General features: G+C 36.3%; 1 pseudogene; it reads left to right on the forward strand.

Moving 5' to 3' along the window:
* The window catches only part of LOC107734548 (LIM domain only protein 7-like), a 47,175-nt pseudogene that overhangs the window by 1,341 nt on the left and 29,904 nt on the right, over window positions 1–15,930 (forward strand).

Below are 15,930 nucleotides of genomic sequence, written 5' to 3' on the forward strand. Positions count from 1 at the left end.
CCATCTGGCTGCAAAATTGCAGGTCTTTTCACCTTCATCTTCTGTTGAGGTTGACTTTGTTCTTTGTCGCTCATGAGGCTTTAAGTAACCTGACGGGTATATTGAAGCTTTAGCCCAATTAGCTCCGCTTTAGTATTACGTGCACTTTTCAGAATGCAATAAATAAATAGACTGATGTGTGTGAGTTCTCAGGAAATGCTTTATTTCTTGAATGTTGTTTTAGAAGGACCAGTTTAATGGAAACTAGACACGATAACATTCATCATGATGTTCCCTTCTGTCTTGAATGCTTATGGTTTTTAAAGCAGTCTTAGATAACCTGGACCATTTGTGGTTGTCTTCCTTTATCAGCTTTAAACCATTTGCAAAGTAGCCAAGTACCATCAGCGCCATAGAATCCTAGATACCATGTGTCGTCCTTATTAAACTATTGATTGTTTTGAATAATGATGTAATGCTTTGTTTGCTTTCATCAGTGGCTTTTATTATGTCATCCTGCAGTTTGCAGCAAGACATTTACATTATAGCAAGACCATAAAATTTGTAGAGTAGTGCCCTTATTATAAAGTACAGTGCTACAGTTCAGTGACAAACAGATGTCACTCCTATGCCACCTAGAATAGCGGTGTTTTTGGTTGCATGTGATTCAAACATGCAAAACTATGAAAGTAGAACTTCTCTATGCTTTGAAATGTATTTGGAAATGTATAAGCTGGGATAAAATAATGCAATTGTGAGTTGCTGTTAGATCTTTTAGATTCTGCCTCGGCTCTATCAAGTCTCTTTTGATGTGGAACGTACACAAGCAGCCATTGATGAATTACATTCCATGTGCCAAAACAAGCTGATGATCAGGATGCAAAATTGGGCAGGCATCAGGCATGGATGCTTCACTGCATCTCAATCTGAACACAATGGACTCCTGAGTTGTTTGCCACATTCTGCTTGCCAAATGCCCACTCCACCACATGACTGGTACAGCCAGGTGCTCTTTGCTTGGGCACCTCAGTCTCCAAACATGTTGTACTGTGTGGCATAATCTGAGGTCCTGTTTGAATGTGCACAATTATAATGTGTGGATAGGATGACTTCATGGATGATCATTTGACTGAAACCGATTCAGTATGAAAAGAGCGAGAATTTTTTGTTGATTTTGCTCAGTTTGTTTTGCTTGCTTAATGGCAGGAACATCAATTATGTGGTGTGCTATTGCATATGATGACTGAAGATCAGAATGTGCTCTGAAATGTGTGGAAAGTAGCATGCCATGTTTTTGAGAGGGCCTGTGGGTTTCCTGTCTGTGGACATTCACTCAATGAATTGAATTCTTACTCCGTAATCTGTTGCTGACAGGATTTGCTTTTATGTTTTTGTTAATAAAGTATTATATATAATATGTTCTAATTCTATACACTTACACCGTTCATAAGGCCTGTAATATTGTCTTGCGATGTTTTTGAAAGAAGTCTTTTGTTCATCAAGGCTGCATTTATTTGATAAAAAATACAGTAAAAAGTGTAATATCATGACATATTACAATTTAAAATAATGGGTTTCTATTTTAATATACTTTGTAAATGTAATTTATTTCCTGTGGTAGCAAAGCTGAAAACTGAATTTTCCATTACTCCAGTCTTAAATGTCACATGATCCTTGAGAAATCATTCTGATATGCTGATTTACTGTACTGAAAACAGTTTTTTTTTTTTTGGAAACCTGTGATTACCTGTGATTTTTTTTCAGGATTCTTTGATGAATAAAAAGTTAAAAAGAGCAGTTTATATGTTGTTAGTCCTAGTTTGTGCATGTGATCTGTTTTGGTTCTTTCCTTAACAGGAAGTGACGAAAAAGCAGTTTGGAAGTAAAAGCTTTCGAGTGGCCTTAGAGGACGGGGTCCTTCTGTGCGAGTAAGTTATTTTTTCAATGATTCTTTTATTTCTTTAAGCACAACAATGTATTGGTTTGCAAATTTTTCTTTTGTTTTAGGTTTACTTAAAGTATATTTTTTGTCTGTTTTCAGTCTAATCAACACATTGAAGCCGGGCATCATCAAACGAGTGAACAGACTCTCCACTCCCATTGCAGGCTTGGTGAGCATATTTTAAATGTGGATTTATCTTAGAATTATGAATTGGTCAACCAGTTAGTCTCTAATGAAACAACTTTTATTATCAAATGATTCCGGAAAACTTGTATATACATAGTGCAAATGCAAAGAAATTTTCCCATGTGAGTCCAGAGCATTCCAGTAGTAAATGCTGAGAATGTGTGGGATAGTGCCTGACAACTGTCTCCTTCAGTTCCCACCCCTTTTCTGATCAACTAGTCCATCTCTTGTGCTGGTCTGTTCTCAGTGGAGCTTCGTCATCCAAGCTCTTTGCCTTCTCTACTGTCTCAACTGTATTATTTCACTGGGTGGTTAAGAATTGAGGATGTCTACCTTTTCATTTACACTAGCTGCAATAGTCAATACTGGTCTCTCTTCAGGACAACGTGAATGTGTTTCTCAGGGCTTGTGAGAAACTAGGGCTTAATGAGGCACAGCTCTTCCATCCTGGAGACCTGCAAGATGTGTCCACACGTGTGACTGTCAGGTGAGCAGAGGGAAATGAAAGCAGAAATTCTTATTGCCGTTTTTTTCCCCTTTGTTGCACTGCAGTGCAGTAAATGGTTGAACTGTCAAAGTTGGATTTGTTGCCTGTGCTTTCGAATGTCTCGTTTGCATTGTATTTGTTTAATTCAATAAGCCTTAAACATCTGATGCAAACCTATCTATCTGTATTTAAACTCTTTTATGTGAATATAAAGAAAGACGTAAGTCTTTTATATGCCTGCAGGAAGAGGGTTCATTTGAATAGTGTTTGCAGTCCGATTACATTTAAATACCAAATGAAAGGCTGGATGGGTCCTGTCACACATTATCTGTCCAACATAGACCTATGTTTTAATCAAGTTGCCTTACGGAAATGTATTTTGAATCAAATCTGATGGCATTTAAATGGCAGAGCAGTCAGTCGTGATGCATTGACACATGGTCTGTCATTATTATGATCCGGGCCAGAGAAGATGTATTCTGAGCATAAACCACTCTTGGGGTTAAACATTAGTCAACTTGAAATGACGTTCATGGCTCGGTTTGCTTTCGATGGAATTGTAAAAGTTGTATCTATCTATATCACGTGTGATTGGAGAAAAGGGGGTTAAAAATAAGAGGGCTTGCTGATGTCATCCTAAAATCCAAGTTGTTTTAGAAGCAGGACGAGTTGAAAAGATTCCAAAAGAAAATGTTTGTCTTTGTAATAACATTGTGTAGATATTTAGAAGAAATAGATTGTTTAATACATGCATTAGTTGTCTTAAGTATGGCTTTGTGGTTAGAAGTTGAGCTACGGTGCTCACGTGGACATTATGAGTTTTAGTTTGGCTTGTGTAATATTCTGTTTTCCATTTCTTTTAACTTGTTTCTTGTCCTCTCTCTACTACAGTGGTTCTCAACCATTTTGACTTGAAGACCCCCTGTTGTTCAATAATATGTATGGAAGAAATATGGTTTCAGTTAGATTATTTTAATATATTAATAATAATTTGTTATTGTAGGCTCCGACGTTCTGTTTGAGTACCACCGCTCTACTCTCCCTATCAATACAAAAAGGTATTTTAAAACCATATGGAATTTCCATGAAGTATTTCCAATAACTAATTTCAGTCCCGACTCTTGCTCTGTGAATTTCATCACACAGCCTCATTCTCCAGGTCCTGACTCAACCCTGAACAATAAATCATGTTGCCCATTCCGCTGAGAGCTTAAAGTCCCTACCATTGGCCTTGTAGAGGGACGAGGGGCGCGAGAGGGTGGTGGGGGGGCACAGTGACCTCTAAATTTAGCTCCATATGACTGTCCCTTCAAACCAAATGCTATGGTGAAGCTATAGTGGATCTGACTGCTATTTTTAACTTGCATACTTTCTCGCGGTCATGTTGGTTTAGGGCTCAATGAAATAACATACACACTTTCACTTACTGTAATAACCTCAGAACTGCAGCTCAAGTTCTGTTTTCTTATAGCCTGTCTGACTTATTTTTAAGGTAGCATGACGCTTTTGTGTAATGTGCATCTGGTGTTTAAATAGCTGAATTCCTTTGTAAAACCATATTTGCTAGTTCATGGTGACAGACGGATGGCTCACATGTCCGGCGTCAGCACTCTGTGGGAACAAGTATGTTCCTCTGTCGGATAGTTTAGGGTTTCTTTTCAGCACTTGCTGATTGTCTTTGTTAAATTAGCACTGTAAGCTTTGTAATGCTTATTATAAATACAAATCAGTGTACATAATTAGTGACTTACTGTAAAGCTTATGTGGTATGTAGTTGAGGTCCATTTATAGAAATGACTTAATTTTATTGGAGGGTATGGGGTGGATTTAGTTGCTGGTACTGTTAGTGTGAGCCGGAACTGATCGGAGTGTCTGACAGTGAATGTTCATCACATTTAACATCCTTCTCTCCTTCTGCTTAGACGTGAAGAGACAAGCAGGAGACTGAAAAATGTAAGTTTGTCTGCTATTAAAAGCTTGTTCTTAATCGCTAACCAATAACTTTTGAACTAAATGGTCCATCATGTGAGTCCAGAAAGGTGCATGTACCAGAAGGTGCATGGCTTGTCTTTTAATGTGAACTCAATTTGGCCTTTGACTCTTTAGTTTGCATACCAAACAAGTTGATTTGTCATTTTATCTCATTGCGCTCTTCTGCTGAAGGTGTTATTAGGGTGTCATTTAAAGCCACTTAAAGCACTGCTTTGCATGCACTATATGGATTAATGACTCGATTCAAGACCAGCATTTTGAAATATGAACAATTGTTTAATTTAGAAAAGTGTTTTTAGTTTTACACCTCCATATGGTTCTCAAATAGCTCACTTATATGCTCACGAGTGTCCGATTGTTCTCCAGTGCACTCATGATTGTTTCAGAGTAAGTAATATTGTGGGGGGAAAAGATAAGTGGTACTGATGATGGCATTATTTCTAATAAGAGGTTTGAATATGTAAAAGGAATTTGAACTGGAACCGCAGCATCTGCAGGTTCCCATCTGCCATGCATCTTTGTTTTATTGGTAATATGTTGATTTGCTAATATTTGATTCCTCATTAGAATAATTCATCTTACAGATCCAACAGGCACCACAAAGCCCTGTTGTCTCCATTGTCTTATACGTGTGCCACATTCCTGTCCTGTTGGCACCATGTGTGTGTGTGTGTGTGTGTGAGAACAGTCATAGTTTTCTAAATGAGAACAGGAATGTAACTGGTACACAGAAGCCATTCATGCCACACACAATCACGCACAACACTGAATTCTCAGAGGCTTTTGTGTCATCTCATGTTAAAACTTGTTTGTTGTTATTTAAATATTGAAATTATAAATTAATCTTTACATGTTAATTAGGAAAAAGACAATTACAGATTCAAGTTTCTTTTCATCTTTGTTTTAAATTATATTTTGTCATTTGTTTAAAGTCTTTTTTTCTCTCTCTCTCTTTTCTATCTGTTATTACATACAGGTTTTGATAACTATATACTGGTTGGGGAGGAAGGCCCAGTCTGATCCGTTTTACACTGGACCACAGCTGAATCTAAAAGCCTTTGAAGGTTTGCTGGGCACAGCATTATCTAAGGTATTTACTTTTGACGTGATTTAAAAAAAAAAATTATTTCCTTTTTATTCAAGGAAGTGCAATGTAAGTTGATGTGTTTATAGCCTAAAATACCTTTTAATAAAATTAAACTTTTACATTGTTTTTTTTTTAGTTTTTAATTGTTTGGTTTTTTTTTTTCTTAATTTTTAAAATTATTATATAAAATAAACAAAGATGTAATTATCAGTGTTTTTCCACAAAAGTAAAACTAGAAATGTCAGGGTTTTTTTTTTGTTTATAGTGTAAAATAACTTCAAAGTAATGAATTTACTTTTAAATAATAATAATAATAATAAATATGACTAGTATTATTGTATTAAATATTTATAAAATAAAGAGGAACAAGTCTGAGAGTTGTTTGCACAAACAATCAAATCTGTTGTGTTTATAACATAAAATACCTTTTACATTTTTTTTTTAATATTTAAAAATTATTATTATTATATAAAATATTTATAAAATGTGGATCTTTGAGTTGTGCAAATGATGAAATGTCAGTTTGATGTGTTTATAGCTTTATACCGTAAGTGATTTTTTTTAACAGTATTATTATTATTATAGTAAATATTTATAAAATAAACAAGGGTGTAAGTCTGAGATTTGTTGCGTAAATGATACAAATTCATAATAAAAAAATATAAAAATGATAAAATTTCTATTTGATGTCTATAGCTTAAAATACCTTCAAGTTTTTACAATTGAATTTCTATTAAGCGTTTATGCATTGCAATAGATCCATAAGACAAACAAGCCACTCGCTAGTCAGAATCATTACATTACTCAAATAGGAGGATGTTACAATTGAGTCTCGTGTGATTTGGTGTTTTACAAAGGACATCATGCAGGTCCAGAACTTCCCATTAGTTTTGGCTACTGTTAAAATGATTCAGTCAAGCTTAAGTCCGTGTAAGTCAGGTCCCCGCATAGTAATTATCAATGAACTGGCTGACATATTACTCCGTATGTAGGTAATTTCTTCATTCAGTAAAATGAAAAACCACTGTAAAAGTCTACTGGAGCTCAAGTCTGTTCGTTAAAACTCACTTTTCAACCCTCTCTGAAGTTTTGGCTCTTTATTCACTTTCTTCCAGGTTCTGGAGGAGTCTGTGCAGTCTAAGTCAAGTGTGAGGGACAGTGGGTACGCGGAGGGCTGGTTTTCTGACAGGGAAGATCTGTTCAGTCTGAAGCAGTCGGGCTACAGGAGGGAGGACTCAGTCGAGAGCCTGGACTCAGTGGAGTCTCGCACACTCAGTGTGGCTTCAGACTGCACACTTAGAGCCGGCAGTGAAGGTAAGACTGGATGTGTGTGTCTGTTGGTGTTATTAATTGTGTAATACCCTTTTTACTGTACTTGTGTGCTCTTTTTGATTTGGCCGTCACTCTGGGAACTTTGCAGTGGACAATGAGTGTGCTAACATGCACTGATTTTCATCAATCTGCCTGAATCCAATCACATTTCAGATTTTGAAAGTACTGTTTATTAACACCCCTTCAGATGTTTTAGGTTCGGGAAGTTTTATTTTAATTTTTAGAAGTGTAATTTTATTCAGCATGGATACATTAAATTGATTAAATGTTACAGTAAAGACATTTAGATTTGTTACAAAAATGTATGAAAAAAATGCTGTTTTTTAAATGTTCTATTCATCAAAGAGTGCTGAAGAAAAAAAAAAAACATGTTGAGCATCAAGTCAGCATATTAGAATGATTTCTGAAGGGTCATGTGATATTTTAAATTGTAATAATTTTTCACAATGTTAATATTTTTGCTATGTTTTTGATCAAATAAATAGTCTTATAAGACTACATTTACAAGAGACTTCTGTCAAAACCATTAAACAGATCATACATATCATGATAAACATGCATATCATGACCCTATGCATGTGCACAAGGTATTTTTGAATCCAGTTGAGAAAGTGGTTTTGCAGTAGGTTTACATGGCTATTTTCATTTTTAACAAATTAAGATCTACACCACCCATTTTAATCAGATTGAATCCAATCAAGCTCATTTGGATCAACTGAGGTGTTTAAATTAATGATTTTCAGTCCCATTGAGCCATTGATCAGATTATTAACTGATTATTAGGTTGCATCTAAGTGTACCAATTAGGGCTGCATGATAAATCGCATGCGATATTTAACGCGCATCTTGTCAGAAAGCCGGTTATTTCTTTACCTCAAATGAGCAAAATCATCAAACATTTACTTCAGGACATGATGGTCCATACTGTTGCTTTAATATCTCCAAGTGTTCTCACCAAAATCACAATGTCTTGTTTACTTTGTGACTTCCATATTGCATCTCTCAAACACTTGGTAATGAAAGTTCACTACCTAGACCTTGTCCCTTCGCCCCATCCATTCACGTAAGTGTGACATTCTTGATCGTTCCACACCCATTCTGTAATGCATAGAGCTGCTGCCAATTGAAGGATGGAAGACTGTGGGGTGCTCTAGGATTGTCATGATACTGAAATGTTAATGCCAAAGCAAAATAATGTGCTGTTTAAAAGATATGAACTATACACACATTAAAAATGAGACAGTGGCATCATGTAGCCTGCAAGAATATCCTGGTTTCTCAAATAACTTTCTAAGAAATGATTCCAGTAAACCGTAAGTAATAAAAGAACACTTAACATGTAACCGCTCTAGTCTAGACCTCTTCACAGAATATGCGCACAAATATGTAAGGTTTGTTTGACATCTCGCTTGACTGTTGATCTTGTTTGTTCATCATTTTTCTTTTACCCTCTTGTGTTCTCCCAGGTTGCGGTAGTGACGCAGAAGCGGAACATTGCTTCAGGATGGCAGAAGGCAGTAAAAGTGATGCCCCCATCAGAGAAAGAGTGCTTGTCCCATCTGCCCTGAGGAAGAAAAGGCAGGAATACCAGCAGGGAGACAGGAGTTATGCAGGCAACCTCACTAGGTATGATACTCTCTCTTCTGGCTCACTTTGCTTCAGAAACTGACTCTGCATAAAAATGTTGGATGGCAACTTTTGCTGAGCTGAACAGATATTACAGTAGGGTGTCAATAGGTTTTTAAGTTTAAAATGTTTTAAATTCACTTATTAAAATTTCCAAAAAGGCCGTAAAGAATCTTAAGTGTCTTATATATTTTTATACATTTTTTAAATTGTTTAAAATTAATTTAAAATTGTTTTTTAAGTTAGTTTTCATGCTCCCAGAAGTCTTCATGGCATTTTATATAGGTAAATGTTTTTCAGTGTGTAAAGAGTTTCTATATAAAAAATTTGTATAATATTTAGTAAAATACAATATAATAAATTACAATAAAACACAATAACATTGATTTAACTTTTTTTTATTAATTTACATTTTTTTGCATTAAACATTTAATCTACATTATTTGTATTTGTATCAGAACATTGGATATCATTGAGTTTAATATATTTTTACTTATTTTTACTTTATTTATATTTGAATCTATTTATTTTTATTTTTTTATTATTATTTATTTTTTTACAGTATATTGTCCAGCCATATTCACCATGTGTTTAGTTCAGCTGATCACTCTGTGCCATTCAAGGAAATGTTGACCTATTAAAAACTTTTTTTTTTATTAAAGGGGTCATATGATGTTGCTAAAAAGAACATCATTATTTTGTGTATTTGGTGTAATGAAATGTGTTTATGCGGTTTAAGGTTCAAAAAACACATACTGTACATTATTAGAATATCTCTTTGGATTTGAGACTTTAGTCTTTGCAACTTTTTACAGATCTTCTTTATGCACCAAGAGTGTGTAACACTCAAAAGAGAAAGGAAAAATTTTAATCGCATCATATGACCCCTTTAAAAGATCTTATTTCATTCCATTAAACATGTATACTGTATATCCTGCTTGAGTTTTTAAATCATGCAGGTCTGCTGTTATAATTGAAAAGCAATATAGATTATTAATATGGTCTTTTCTTCAGTTTATTGTTGACGATTATGTAACAGGGTTGGCTATAGCATATATATTGTGCGTGTAATTGGAGGTGGTTTTCTTAGTCTGTCCACCATCTTTTGGCTGTAGTGAAAGTGGGAGGGGCTTATACCGTGACCTCCCTCCTGCTTCTGCCTTCCTCCAATGGGCAAGAAGTTACCAGAGTGACAGTGACTCTGACGCGGATCGCCCTGAACCAGACCTTGTGCAGGACGACCTAGCGAGTCGCAGATTTCGCTCTGTAACCTCCGTGGCCCCTGTGAACTTAGCGATCCCTTCAAAGCCTCTAGGCCCCAAGGTGGCCTCTATGGTGACCCCAAGTGCTAGGAAGTCATGGCTGACCTTGTCAGATGCCTCACGGCTGGCCGCAGTGCCGCCCCAGAGATCAAACCAGAGGTCAGAGTTTAGAGAGTGTTTCAAATATAGACCGTGGTGCCCTAATACTTGTGCTTATGTACATCCAACTGGTCCTAACTGCTTTTTGTTCATCTGTTTATTTGTAACTAAACAAGCTTATTAATTTAGAAGATGTGCTTAGTTTTTCCCAAACGGTGTTCTACTCTAGTGGAGCACATTTGAACGAGTTGTTGCTTGGTGTGATCCTTCGATTTCAAGATTTATGTTGGCATTTAGTGGGTCTTCACTAATTTGCTATGCATTCATCTCATTACTAGAACTACTTGTGGTTTGATGTGGCTGTGCATTCCACTAACTAGCACTAAAAACAAAAAAGCGGTTAACAGTTTTGCATGCATGTTCATGCATATGCTTCTTGGAGATATTTTTGCACTCTTCTCATACGGATGGCTCTGTCTTGGGAAGCAGAGTGTTATCCATTCCCTCTAAAAATGGACGGACAGACTTTGAATTAGCCACTTTGGAGGAAGAGTTTCTTCAGCGAGCCCTAAACAATGGCACGAGTGACTCTGATGAGGACCGAGGATATGCCGATCCTGTGTTGGATGACCTTTACGCCCGTCGTGTGCTCGTCTTGGAGCATCAGACCTCCGTCAAGGCTGATTCAGACAAGTTCCTGCCCAAATATTGGACACCTGAGGAAGATCTACATGTGAAAAAGATCAGGATAGGGTCCCAGCGCAGGCCATGGTATAAGAAGATGCAGGGCTTCAGGTTTGTGTCATAGAGCCAGTTGGAAATCTTGTAAATAGTCCCATTCCTCCCCAGTTCACAATAAAACTATCATAGAAATGAAATGAAATCTATAAAATATCATAATTGCTGTCACAGAACTTCTCCTATGCTTGTTTTCCAAATAATTTTTTCTTCAAAATGTCCAATGTCTACAACCCACATAGAGCCACTGAATCAAAATTGCAACCCCTGTGTAAAAAAAAAAACACAACAGGAACTTGCATCATGAAGAGTGTTCCTGACTGTTTTGGATCAGGTTTATCAAATAATAATAATAAAATGAATGATTAATTAATATTATTGATTTGTTTGTTTTTTCCCAAACTCGCCACATAACAAAGAAAGGTTACGTATATTAATCATCAGTAGTGCTACATACTTATGTGACTCCCTTTACTTGGTCTTTCTTTTTCATCTATTTAAAATATTGTCTTTTCCCTTTTCCTCTGCTATTGCTTCCTCCCTTTTCTCTGTCTCTCTCTGTCTCTCCTTCCTCTAGCCGAAAGATGTCTGGTTCCTCTGAGGACGACTCTGATTTTGACATCACTCCTTGGCTTGCTGCACCTGCTTCAAACTTTTCACCTGATTGCAAATCCCCCCACACCTTTTGAGACACTCTTACGTTTTTATTTTCTTGTGTAGTAGTGCATTGGATAATTAACTCACGCCATATATATTTGGAGAAGGATATTGTATTCTAATTAAAGGCAGATGTGCAGAATGTTTATATGGAAATGTGTAAAATTGTAAATAATCACCGTAATCTTTTAGCTTTGCTTAATTTGCTTAAACATTAATTTTTTTAGTGGGTACAATCAATTTATACAGCAGATACTATGTATGTTTGCACCAAAACTTTGCTTCCTTTTTAATGGAGCTTAATTTAAGCCTAATGTAGCAGTTGTGGCCATCTTGAGATTGTAACAAATTCTTGATCTGGTAACATGCAACTAAACTCTGAGCCTAATTTCAGTGTTTCCTTTCCCCAGCCGCATTTATTTATAGGTGTGAGATGACTTAGCCCGAGCTGTGTATGATTTAAAAAAAGGCCTGAGCATATCCACTGTAAGCACAGATAAAGTGCTGGTTTGGAAAGCTGGACTTAAACTCGCAGCTTTAATGGTACAAGACTGAAAAAAAAGTCCATGTAGCACATTTACATAGAATAACTGTGAGAACAGCCCCCAAGACTGCATTTGCATTTCTATAAGATCCAAGCAAAATTAAATCTAGAACATTTGCTTTACGATAGTTTTACAGTGTTTTACAGTAGGCTTTAAGCAAAAGATCTCCATAATGAAATATCTCTTGGGAGTTAATTGAGCTGATAGTGTTAAAGATGATTTAAATAGTTTTGCTTCACAGTTGTCATGATGTAATAAATTCTGTGCGTTTACAGTCATGACAACTGGAGCTCTTGATGTTGTTCACGCAGTGGAATGTTTGTGTCTATCTGATATGTCAAAGTCTGAGGTCAAACAACTTGTACTGGAATGTCAAATTAACTTTTTTTTGGGGCCAATAAAAATACCAGCTCAGTTGCACATCATTTGTGTGTATAATTTATATTTATTTATTATTTTTATTTTAGTTATTATTATTATTATTATTATTATTATCATTAGCAGCTTATCTCTAGACTCTTATTTGCTTTCTTCAAAAATGGTTCATCCTACTTTTGTTTGTGTGTGTCAGGTTTTGAAAATCATAAGTGTGGGTAAATGAATTTTTTTTTTATTATTTTTTTTTAAGTAATATATGAATATTATTTGTGTGCACTATTCTTTTTAAGTGATCATCCATGGGCAGAAACAAAAATTTTATTCATTTACTATAAAGATAATTTTACAATCAAATATTTTCATGGTTTCCCAGATTTCCCATGAGACACTCTCGGTACACAGGGTGAGTTCAGCAATTTTTGACGTTGCTTCAGTGTCCTCTTGCAATAGCAAACGCCTGATTCCTTTTGCATTTGTGGCTCCATTACGCAGGCTGCTTCTATATGAATGTGTGCATTTTTAAGCACTTGTCCCTCAAGTAAATTATAAAATCAACCATCACACAATATTTTACAAAGTGCTACATGCTATATAGCAGTGCCTTGCATGTTGTGTCTCCTGCAAAAATCTTTGTTTTACGGCATAAACTGTAATACATACACTTGTTATATTGTAATATTATACTATTATTTTTCCATAATTGTGTGGAGTTTCTGCTGGTTTGTTTCTCTATTTACTTGATGCTAATGTCTTTATGACACAGCTTTTACAGGGACAGGGTACAGTTCCGGTCTTAACCTCTAGATGTCAGTGTAACACAATTAAACTTCTGGTTTTTGAATGGAGATTATCATTTAAATAAGCATGTCCATCTCGCTCAACAGAAGCAAATCTATGGGTGACATCACACTGGAGCCCATTCCACAGGAATCTAACAACTGCTCCAGCTTTGACCCGCTGGGGTCACGCCATGTTCACCTGAGGTCTGTTGGAGAGGTGACCCTTGAACCCTCAGCCATACAGAGGGTTCAGCGGGAACAATTACAAAGCATCCGGGACAGAATAAAGGAAAGTGAAGCCAAGTGGCACGAAGTAAGTGATGCTTATTTGCATAGCACTTTTTACATCATGGTGGTGGAACTGCTTATCACACAGATTATAATAATGAAAAAAGTGTTGATTAAAACTAAAAAGGTATGGTTCACCCCAAAAAAGGCAATTGTCACATTTACTTACCCTCATGTTGTTTCAAACCTGTATGTGTTTCTTTCATTTGTGGAACACAAAAGAAGATCTTTTAAAGAATATTGATAACCAAACAATTGTTTGGACAAAAAAAAAAAAAAAAAATATGTATATATATATACTGGTATTGTATATTGTTAGTATATTTCTCAAAATATCTTCTATGTTCCACAGAAGAAAGTCAGTGAAACCGGTTGGTTATGGGGAGTAAATGAGTAAAAGTATTTATTGTGGCTGTTTTTGGAGCCTAGGGTTGTCACAGGAAAATTATAACAATTAATTTCTCAGGACATCCGATTCTGGCAACATTTCTCCTAGATATTGCTATTTCTGAGTTGGCACTGTGGGGGTCCTCAGTGAGCCAAATAATAACAGAAATGTTTTGTTTTGGACTGACCTTGGAGATTTTTTTTAATTTTTTTTAAAGGTCATTCACACATCACACTGATGTCATTGTCAGACATTTTATTTATTTTTTTTTATTTTTTCCTTCTTTCCTGGTATTTCTTCATTTATCACTCAGTTTTCTCCTCTGTCATTGCAGGATCTGAACAGGTGGAAGAGCCAGCGGCGTAGTGCAAACTTTGACCTCCACAGGAAGCGTGAGGAGAGGGAGCAGATTAAATGTATTACCAATGGGGGAGGGACCAGTGCCATCAGGACTGCACAGCTCACCGGGGTGCCAGAGGAGAGGTAATATATACTGTAATATATCTTACTCGCACAATAATACATTTTCTGTTTGTTTTAGTACATTTTTTAAAGGAATAGTCCAACCACAAATTAAAATTCTGTTATTATTTATTTAACTTCCTATTATTTCAAACCCAAATGACTGACAAAGTGGGGGAATTCAGCAGAATATCTGAGCTTCTGTCTTCTACACAATAAAAGTGAATGGGGATTATGGGCTGTCAAGCTCCAAAAAGAAGAAGAAAAAAAATAGTTCTGTCATGACAACTCTCTGAGAGTTTAGGATGGTAATATACATGACAGTGTTAATATGCGGAATAGATGCTGCTGCGGCAGAGCAAGTACTGAGATGTGCTACTGCCAATATATCCACAGACATGCTGCTGTGAGCATGTAGGAAATACTGCTGCTGTATATTTAACATATATGAAATTACCCATAGCAGATCTATACAGGTGGAGCTGGGGAAGGTGGAGGGTTTGTGAAGCGTGCTACAACTGCTACAGCAAGCACTAGCCAAATATTTGAATGTTAATAAGGAATCCCATTGGCTGCTGATGCAAAAGGAAACCAATCACCTGCGCCATGTGAATGATGATGTAATTATATCAGATTGAGTTAGAACCTATCGGCCTGCACCATCTAGAGTTCCATGACATAACTTTGTATTACTTATGACTACTTTGACTATATTCAGTGTCCTCTGAAAAAAAATACAGTAGCTTTGTGTAAAGAACAGATAAAAGTTATTTACTGAAATTGTTGACTGACAGCAGTGGTAGCCATTTACTTTCATTGTATGGATTTTTTTTCTAAATCACGCCTTTTCTGTTTATGCAAGAAAGTAAGTTATGTGGGTTTTAGAAGACATTATGCTGATTAATAATATGCTGATTAATAATGACAGAACTTTTTATTTTGTCTCAAATATTGCGTAAACGCAGATTCTCTAAGAATGAATTTCCCCCCCCCAAAAAAAAATCTGTTTTTTTGCATGTGCTACAGTACATGCTGGCTTAGATCCAGATTTGCTAAAGATCAATCAAACATGCCCATAAAATGATTAGTGCTGATGGCAATTTCCACCTGGGTAAAATTGATGCAGACGTACATATAAATGGAATAATATGGTCTCCTTTAAATGAAAATCATATTCCTGTTCAAAGAATTGCGATAATGGTGCAATGTAAATTGCGAAGAAAACAAATGTGCCGCAACTGTTTAGTGAATTCCATTAGTTGACGTCACTGGACAATAAGGTTATGTTTGTTAACATTAATTTGTGTTGGTTATCATGTTCTGGCCCTGAACAGTGCTTCTACAGATGGTATTAAGAACTTTGTTCGTAACATACAGTAGATGGAGTAGATTGATTCCATCACCACCCCCTAAAGCCCCGTTCACACCGCCAGCGACACACAGCGACTTTTTCGCTGCTTGTCGCTTGTGGCTGGCAATTGAGGTCGCTAGTGGGCGTTCCCACTACTGGTTGCCTAGTTACCCCGTTACACTCCACTACAGCAGATGAATCACGTGCTCTCCACTGACTTCACTCCCATTGGTTGTCACTCGTGAAATTTGCTGCTTATTTGCATAAAGTTGAAGAATTCTGAACTTTTGTCGCTTGACTCGCATCGCTTGACACGCCCACATTCCGTCGCCAACGGTCACTGTCGCTCGTG

This window comes from Sinocyclocheilus rhinocerous, unplaced genomic scaffold (assembly GCF_001515625.1).
Source record: "Sinocyclocheilus rhinocerous isolate Xijiao unplaced genomic scaffold, SAMN03320098_v1.1 scaffold580, whole genome shotgun sequence".
Classification (NCBI taxonomy): Eukaryota; Metazoa; Chordata; class Actinopteri; order Cypriniformes; family Cyprinidae; genus Sinocyclocheilus; species Sinocyclocheilus rhinocerous.